At 47.7% G+C, this 9,146-nt stretch overlaps 1 non-coding gene across 1 annotated transcript; it reads left to right on the top strand.

The window, feature by feature from the left end:
• Nucleotides 1-8,092: 8,092 nt before the first annotated feature.
• Nucleotides 8,093-8,165, top strand: Trnav-cac (transfer RNA valine (anticodon CAC)). The gene has a single exon. It is a non-coding gene; the product is annotated as a tRNA-Val (tRNA).
• Nucleotides 8,166-9,146: the final 981 nt, after the last annotated feature.

Here is a 9,146-nt window from a genome sequence, read left to right as displayed (position 1 = left end):
TTACCAGTGAACTGAAAGCAGCCTGCCTCCCCTCGCGGAACCAGGACCTAGAGATCATCACCAACCTATTTACATTCTCGAAGGACAGCAAGGACTGGGTCTGGGGGATCCGCGGGGCTGGAGTTGCCTGTGAGGTAGGAAATTGAAAGGTCGGAGGGATGCCATCCCAGGGATCCCAGAGGCTCTGCCAGCTTCTGGGACCCGCTGTTCAGCGAACCGTCCCCAGAATTCCAGGAGAGAGATCCCTGTTCCCAGGGTCCACCGCAAAGTCAGGCTTTTTTAAAGGCACTGGATTTTCCACTAACAAGGAGTTGTTCCAGAACTTTGAGGGGGTTTATGCCTCAATCCCACATTCCCACCACTTTCAGAAATTCTTTGAAAGACAAAATGCTTTGTGTTGTTTATTCTACCCACCTGGCCAACATGAGAAACAGGGCAAAAACACACGAAGGCAAGTTTTTAGAAGGCAGGTCAAGGGAGAATTGCAGCCTTACAGTGTTCCATGGTTCAAAGAGGGTTTCTCCAGGTGAGGAGAGGAGAGGAAGTCGCTAACATTTTCTGAGCAGGTAGAGCAACTTGCTAACACTCTACACCAAATATCTCCTCAACAGTGCTTGAAGTTTGAAACACATTTATACTTTCCCCAAGATTTTGTTAAATTTTACCCCTTAGAATTGTTGGAAGTGAAATGTGGATTTATTTTTTTAATACCTTTACTTTATTTATTTATTTTATGTGGTGCTGAGAATTGAACCCAGTGCCTCAGACGTGCTAGGTAAGCACTTTACCACTGAGCCACAACCTGGAAATGTGGATTTAGTAAATTAAATTCTAAAGTTTTTGTTTAAAAATTATTCAGATGATAATCATCATCATTATTATTGCCAGAAGACATCTACCAGAAATGGCCTGAAGGGCTAATTTCTGAAAAATGACATTTATTTTTTTTGGTCCTGTTATCAAGTCACTGCAAGTGAGAAAATGTTCCAATCTATCTAAACAATTGTTCGAATTCATATAAACTGCATACTCGGGCTAAAGGCATCTGCTCTTGTCTAGAAAGGGAAGTGGAAGGAGAAGGTCTGCAGGCCCACTCTGGGGACCATTTTTCTCTTCCCTGTGGGTGCCACTGTCCTTGGGTATGCCGTGGATGCCCCTTCCCCATGCGCCTGCCCTGACCCTGGGCAGAGTCTGTCTTCCAGAGGGTCTCTCCAGGACCCTTCCCTTATCCCATCCCTGAAGTGTGGGGCCAACAGGGGGTAAGTGGAAAAAGAATCTGCCTGAGAGTAGAACCAGTGAGTGTTACAGGGGTGACAGAGTGGGGACCCCTGAAGCGAGCAGCTGTAGTGAAAGACCAGATTTCTAATGACAGTTCCCTCCACGCTGGGCAGATAATCTTAGAACCTGGGACCTTGACCTACACAGGCACTGTCTACACTTCATGATGCCAGGGGGAAACCATGATTATCCTGCTGTTGCCTAGCAACAGTTGCTTCAAGTGTAGACTCTCTCTCTTATCAGTCGGATCCTCATTTGATTGTGAACAAAACCTGAAGAAGTAAAGAAAAATGACTTGAGAACATCATTTGGCTCTTCAGTCTCAGTGGGCAGTTCAATCCTTCCCCCCAACACCCCCATAGTCAGGATTGGATTGAGAGGGATTTTGAGCTTCAGTTTCTGAAACCTTTGTTGACATTCTCTGACATCAATTTCTCCTTTCTGTCTCTTAGTTTTTACTGTTTCCTGAAGCTACTCAGAGGCAGTGTCCACATGGGCAAGGTGAGTTATGGTGGAGAAGATGGTGAGGGGGCCCTATTTTAGCACAATTAGGTGACCCAGAAATTTGGTTCCCGGGGCAGAAACTGAAGGGGGGGAGTAAAATGGAGAGCAGGGGGCCAAAGGCAGAAAGTTGTATTGGCGAAAGAGAGCACTATGGTATACTGAAGTCCAGCGGCCTAGGAAAGTACAGAGACACCCCAGGCGACCCCCGGCCCAGGGGTCGGGGAAGGGACAAGCAGAGAAGTCTAGAAAGGCAAAGAAGTTAACGATGTTTGGTCGTCTGGGGGCTTATCAGCGCGCCGGGGTCAGACTGGGGCCGAGCCGACGCGCTGCAACAGGCGTCGGCCAGGGTTGGGGTGGTGCGGGCAGGGAGGGGCTGCCCAATCCGCTCAACTGACTCCACCTGGGACCTCAAAGCATCTGGGCTCCGAGCCCCAGGTGCAAGAAAAGGGAAGGGGGTAGCTGTTGAATTATTAATCCTGTCGTGGTTCTGAGGGTAGGGGGGCCCTCGCTACAAAACACGGATGGAAAGAGGAGACTGAACTTCCCTTTCTTCCATGCTCACTTCCAAGCCCCTTGAACCCCAACTCCTGGCTGGTGGGACACAGCATGTATCTTGGTTTTCTCTGTCTCCTGCTTCTTCCTCCTCAAGAGTGGGGTAAAGGGGGCCTGCGGGGGCAGGGAATGCTCCAGAACGGGCTCCTATAAGCCTTATTATGCAAACCACCTTCTCCTCCCCAGCCCTGAACCTCGGGGTTCAGACGGTGGCAGTGACAGGGCGGGGTTGGGTGCCGGGAGCACCCAGTGTCCCCTCGGAGGAGTTCTACTTGGAGGGGAGCCTTTGGGAGAGAGAGCGCGGGGTCGCAGTAGGGATGCCTGGGAGGCGGGGGCATTTCTTGGCCGGGCAGGGTAGGGTTTCTGAGCCTCCGTCTCCACCCTCCGCAGAGGTTGGGCTGCTGGAGGCCGGGCTCGGGTGTCTCCCGGTAGTGAATCAGGCTTCTGACCTCAGCGCCATCCCGGCCTCTCTCCGCAGGGTAAACATCCTCTGCACTTTGGAAACTGGTGGGACGAGAAAGTCCAGGGGGTGACAAAGAGAGGGAGGGAGTAAAGGCGGGATTCTGGAAGGAGGGGAGGTCCCGAAATCCAATCCCCCCACCTCATCCCCCTGGAAACCAGAACTGGCCTTCCATTAGGCTGCCTTGCTGCCCACTTGAGGCGGAAAAAGGAATATCCCAAGGGATGTTGTTTGTGGCAACCTTACAATGGAAATGGTGAGTAAGTATGAAAGGAGGAGGGGAGCAAAAAGGGCAGGTTCCCATTTTTAAAAGAATCATGTAAAAAAACGTTTCTCTGAAGGGAGACCAGGCATATTTGGAGGGTTAAGGGTAGGAGCAGTGAGTTTCCCCTAGGACAAGAGTGGAAATCTGCACTCTTTAAGAAGGGGCCTAAACATATGCCTATAATCCCAGAGGCTCACTCATGAGGCTGAAGCAAGAGGATCGGAAGTTCAAAACAGCCTTAGTAATTTAGCAAAACCCAGTCTCAAAATAATAAAAAGGGCTGGAGATGTGGTTTAGTGGTAAAATGTCCCTGGATTCAATCCCCAGTAAATCCACCCCCCCCCCACAAATAAGAAACTTAGTTACTAAACTTTAAGAGAATGGTTGCTGCAGCCATCCTTCTTGATGTTGAAGACATTGTGAGGAAACTGTTTTGACTCCCATTGCCAAACCGTTTTTGTGTCACTGGCCAGCAGAGCAGAGAGAAGGAGCTATGAGGTTGGGTAAACTGAATATAGACCCCCTCTGATCCCACATCCTGCCAGTTTCAGGCTCCAGCAAGTGTCTTTGTCTCCCTGAGAATAGTATCTCCATGAATATAATAACAACTACGGAGTTGATGCCAGACTCAAATCAATACAGTGGCATGCCTACCACAACACAGCCTAGCTTAGTGGGGAAAAAAAAAAGTTCTGCCTGCCTCAGCTTCTTCTTAGATCTTGCCAAGACTAAACTGTCTGTTACCCAGAAAAACCATGGTCATTTAACACATTCCCAGTCCTAGCCAAGGGACTAGAGTCTGAGAAGTTCATTAAAGGAAAGAATCACACCCAACCAGCTCTTCTTCACAAACCCCTGAGTGGGAAGAATGGGGGTAGGTAGGAGGAAGCAAGGAAGGGAGGGAGGGAGAGAAGGCCGGAGAAAGGGAAAGAGCTCAGTGCCCTTTTACAGCAAATAGCTCTCCACACGAAGAGATTAAACTGCTCTGAGTAGAGGTAGATTGGAGTGAAGTCTCCTTGTGTGGGCCGCCATGCTCCTAACAGCCCCGTTTCAACATTCCATTTCCTCTGCAGATGGAATTTCAGAGGAAGAGCAGAAAACTCAGATGTCCCTGGATTTGCGACTCAGAAGTTGCAAATCTTTGGAGCTGGCTTCTGTATTAGCTATGAGCTGGACTTCACCGAGCCACCGTTTCCTATACTGAAAAGTGATCGCTGGAAGTCCTAATGGGAGCAGCGACAGAATGGGGATGACCACGCTGGAATGTGCAGCTCTGCTCCCCTGCATGGCTACACTGATGTACATATTAGAAATGAATTCTGTGTCTTCAGGTCAACTTCAAACAACTGTGGTCAGGGAAGGGCGGGTGGCGAAATCACTGCCGTGTTCCCTCTCGCTTCAAACACATTCTGGCTTACACCATCTCTTGGGGGCAGTTTTTTCATCTGTAAATGGGGCTGGTGTATCCCTTATAAGGTGTTTGGAGGATAACAAGACTCGCTTAAGCGCTTTGCTCCAGTGCTTAGCACATAATACGCGCCACGTAAGCAGCAGGGGCGCGGGTTCCTAAGCCCATTTTATGCCCTTTGCGGCTTTGGGCATTCCAGTGCGATAATTCTGGGGACGAGTGGTCAGAGGTGAAGCTTCGCTTGGTAACCCATTGTCTGACCCTTCCCTGAGCATTTCTACTGGGACTACTGTCCTACTTCTTCTAGTCTGGCTGACCCGGCTGGGGCGAAAGCGGAGCTCCCTAGGGACGCCCTTTGGCCCCGCGATGCCTGCAGCCACCTTGCGGTGCCAGACAGTAGGTTTTAGCTGGAAAACTCCAGCAGACGGCCACGGGGACCCTGCCTGGACCGGACCCTCTGCCTGCAAGGCACAGCGTCCTGTACGTTCTCAGAAAGTAGCTGCCCACACGGAGTCTTTCTCTAACTGGAGCGCGGAGGCACAGCATCCCGGGTCAGCCGTATTCCTTCAAGTAGCTTGGAACAGCAATGTGGACGCGGGGAGACGTACCCCCACGACCCCCTCCATGAAGCCTTTTTTCCCTCTGTGCGTCCTGATCTCCAATTCTGAGAAAATAGTCAGGCTGAGTTTTTCGGAAGCATGCCTTCTCTAACAGAGCCTCTGAGGCAACCCCACATAGACCTCTGAGCTGTTTTTTGGGAAGCCCCGACGACCCACAAGTCACCTAAGTCTTCCCCATCTACATTTTCCCACTATTAAGGAATGGCATTTTCCCTAGAAGCAGAGCAAATGAAAACCCTGGGGGCGGAGAGGGACTAATTAATTGACACTGAATCCAGTGAATGATTTTTCTTTCCTGTTCTTCCCTCTCTTCAATCCGAATCTCAAATAATCATCTTCGCTTAGCAGAAGCCCAGGCCTTCCACTAGATATGAATATAGCTACTGTGCATCTCCTCATTAAAGTTCCTAACCAGGTGGCAAGGAGATTGACTTTTCATAGGCACATTGCACCCTAGAGACAGCGAGGGGCTGCAGGTCATAAAGGGGGCCTGTTCAAGCTATGTCAAAACAGTCAAGTTATGACATGAAAACTGGAGGTATTGATTCAGATCTTTCATGTTTAAATAAACAGGGAGACGTACTATTGAAATATCCAAAGAATTTTTTTTTAATTGTAAACATTCTTCTCTCTGGGGCTCTATTTGTATTGGAGGTGTGGTAGACAAAATTAGGGATCTCAACTAGCTGTTTCCTGGTTTAAAAACAAAAATAACTGCCCCTCCTTAAGTTTCTGCTTCTCAGCTATGAAATAGAAAAAAAGAACTCAAGTCCCACTCAGACTGGAGGACCTCTGCCTGTGAAGGGACTGTGGGAATTGACAGAGTTTGGGGTGGAGAGGTGAAAGGATGGAGGGACTGAGAAATGGAGCAGATACCGAGTTAGAGGCCCAAGACCAAGGTCTGCTTCTGTATCCTTATGTTCCCAAGCCTCAGTTTCTGCTTCTGTAAAATGGGATAATATTGATCTCACAGAACTGCTTGGAAGAATAAATAGCATGTGGAAATGGTTTATCATTATTAGCTTTTCTTTGGCCTGGGCCAAACTGAAAGGAGACCTCAGTAAGGAGGGCAGGGGCCCGGCTTGGAGTCCAGCCCTAGAATGGGTATGAGAATCCCCATGGCCACTGGATTTCTTGACGAGTGAGTTTAGCTGGCTCATTCTAACTCTTGGCAACATCCAAGGGGAAGTGAGAGTCCACCGCAGCAGGGCTGTCTCAGTCCCTGTTTGCTTTGGCCACATTGTGATGGCCTTGCTGGTCTTGCTGGCTTTGCAAACAGGATTTTGGTGTTTGCTCTCCCGCTTGGCATGACTGCTGAGGCAGCTGGCATTCTGCTCCTGATTACCAGGATTCTGGTCCTGATTACTAGAACCAGAACACCAGGCTGGCTCCAAGCTGGTGTTGCTCCAGGCAAGAAGAACATCTCAGTGCTGCCTGCTTCCTCCAACATCCTGCTACTTCTGCCCCTTTCTCAGATGAACAGGTCCCATTTCATTATTGTAATGACTCCTAGGCTTGTGTAAGTAGGGCAGAGGAGGGGTACCCTCAGTCTTTCCTTGTTTTTTTGTTTGTTTTCTGCAGTATTAGAAATTGAACCCAGGGCCTCATGCATGCCAGGCAAATATTCTACCACTGAGCTACATCCCCAACTACAGCCTTTCCCCCTTTAAAATGGCTGCCCAAGGAGTACAGAACCAAGCACTAAGAGGAATCAGGAAGTAAGCCAAGAAAAGAAATGAGATAGAGAAACCAGGCACTGATCCATGATCTTAAAAGGATTTGCTTTGCTTTCCCACATTTCTTTTCTCATGTTTTCTGGGGTCAATGATAGATATGGGAGCAAAGGGGAAGGGAGGTTCTTACTGAAGGTCACCTCAGACCAGTCAGAATTCTCATGGGGAAGAGCTGTGGTGGGAGCATGATTGGCAAGAAGAATATGTGCTGAGATCATCCCCTCCCACCCTGAGGCAACTCCTGGAGCCACCAGTCCCTCCCCAGCACACAGTGTGCATCCAAGAGACGTGAAATACCCTCCACATGACACATTGCCTGTTTGGCTTTCCCAGGCTGCTAGTTAATAACTTAGAATCATGGCTGGAGAGAGCGAAATAATTGAAAGTAATGCTTAGTCAATTGCAGTTTCAAGGTCTTCATTGCCTTCCTAACAATTTGCAAAACCCATTTTATTGCATTTTTAGATTCCTCAAGTTGAAATACCACTGTGTGCTGTAATTAAGCTAAGTGACATGCCAGCTGTAAAGACAAGGGCTGTGAATGATTACATTCAGCTCATGTAATCATCCAGTGTGGGTGGGGGAGGACATTTGGAACAGCTGCCAATCTGCCAGACTTATACTCCCTGCCAGGGTAGAAGGAAAACTGGGATCTGCAATCACCCTTTTAAGGCTAACAGAAGTTACCCGGCCTGTTTGAAGTGGGTTAGGGTTATCCTGTGTGGGGTGAGCCATGCATCAGAATCCCCTGGGGAAGATTTATTTATATTTATTTAGGTGTTGTGGATTGAACCAAAGGACCCACTCAAGCTAAGCACCTCCTCTACCATGGGTCTATACTCCCAGTCCAAGTAACTTCCTCTCCTCCAAATTGGTTCATCTGATTAGGGAGAACCACATGTCTTGAGAGCTGCCCAGCTAGTTCTGAGTCTAGAGATCAGGAAAACCTGTCCAGTCCAAAATAGATAGTTTTAATAACTTGGTCTTCAGGAACATCACTTTTGTTCTTGGAAACTTTTCCATCAGTGGTGCTCTTTTAAATCCATCTGGGGATTGGAACTCGTTCAACTGCTTTATGAAACAAATAACCCTGATCTCTATCCCTCAAAAGTTCCTTCTCCCAAAGTTCTTGTTTTCTTTCAGGGGGCTCCATTCTTTTGGAGCCCTTCCTTTCCCTCCATCCTTCTACTCAGCTGCCATGTCCCAGCTCTCTGATGTTTTTGTCATCTGCTTCTTTGTCATTTTCTTTTTATTCTTCTGATTTATTGGGCTGGGGATACAGCTCAGTTGGTAGAGTGTTTGCCTCACATGCACAAGGCCCTGGGTTCAATCCCCAGCACCACCACCACAAAAAAAAAAAAAAAAGTTGATTTATTGAAACACTTCTGCCTTCTTTCCTTTCTAGTCAGTCATCCTGTTTGGTGCTGCAAGCGCTCAAAGGCAGGATCACCTTATGAACTTCCCAACAGCTCTTTGACCCTGGATCTCTTCCCCTTGCCAATCAGCCATTCCACCATCTATATAGACTCGTCTTCTTAACACAAAATAAAGTCTCTCCATTCAAAATCCTTCAGTGGTTTCCTATTTCCTACTGAATTAGGCAGTCACTTCCCAGGGTAACATTTTAGATCTCCACAATATTAACTCATGCAGCAAGCATTTACTGAATAATGTCCCAGTTACTAGGTAAGAGGAATAAAACATAAAAACATGATACATTCTAGTAGAGACACACACACACACACACACACACAAACAAGTAATTATCATATGGAGCAATAATGGTGATTGAAAGAGAGGGTCCCTGGGTCTCTTAAACCATCTTTCCATCTTCATCTCCCAATTTTCCTTTCTAATTTGGCTAAGTTGGACTAGATCTTAGGTCTTTAGCACATTGATGGCAGTTTTTATTTTATTTTAGGTCCATATACCAGTCCACACTTCATATCCACTTTTTAAAATCCCATTTAAATCTCACTTTTAAAAATCTCCTGCGACCTTGAAGATCACCTCCTCTGATGAAGTGAACTTCAGTCATCAGCTGCGTAGGACAGTGTTTCCTTTTCCTGTACCGACACTCTGTTAGTGCCACTTAGCTTAAGCTAGTTATATGAGGACCTGTACATTCCACAGAAGCAAGAACTGCTGCAAGTATCCTTTGTCTTCCATCAGGAAAAACAGACAATTGCTCTACATAGCCCTTTGGGTCAGCAGACAGCAGGTAGGTAGGGCTAGGAAGGTAGCCAGACATTTTGCCTTCTCATTGGGTAACCAGAGCTGTTAAGAATCTCCAGGTAGGACCTGCTACATAATTTGGCAGGCCCAG

The sequence above is a fragment of the Urocitellus parryii genome, chromosome 7, assembly GCF_045843805.1.
Source record: "Urocitellus parryii isolate mUroPar1 chromosome 7, mUroPar1.hap1, whole genome shotgun sequence".
NCBI lineage: Eukaryota > Metazoa > Chordata > Mammalia > Rodentia > Sciuridae > Urocitellus > Urocitellus parryii.
Note: the sequence above shows the minus strand (reverse complement) of the source record. Positions and strands in the feature narration are given on the sequence as shown.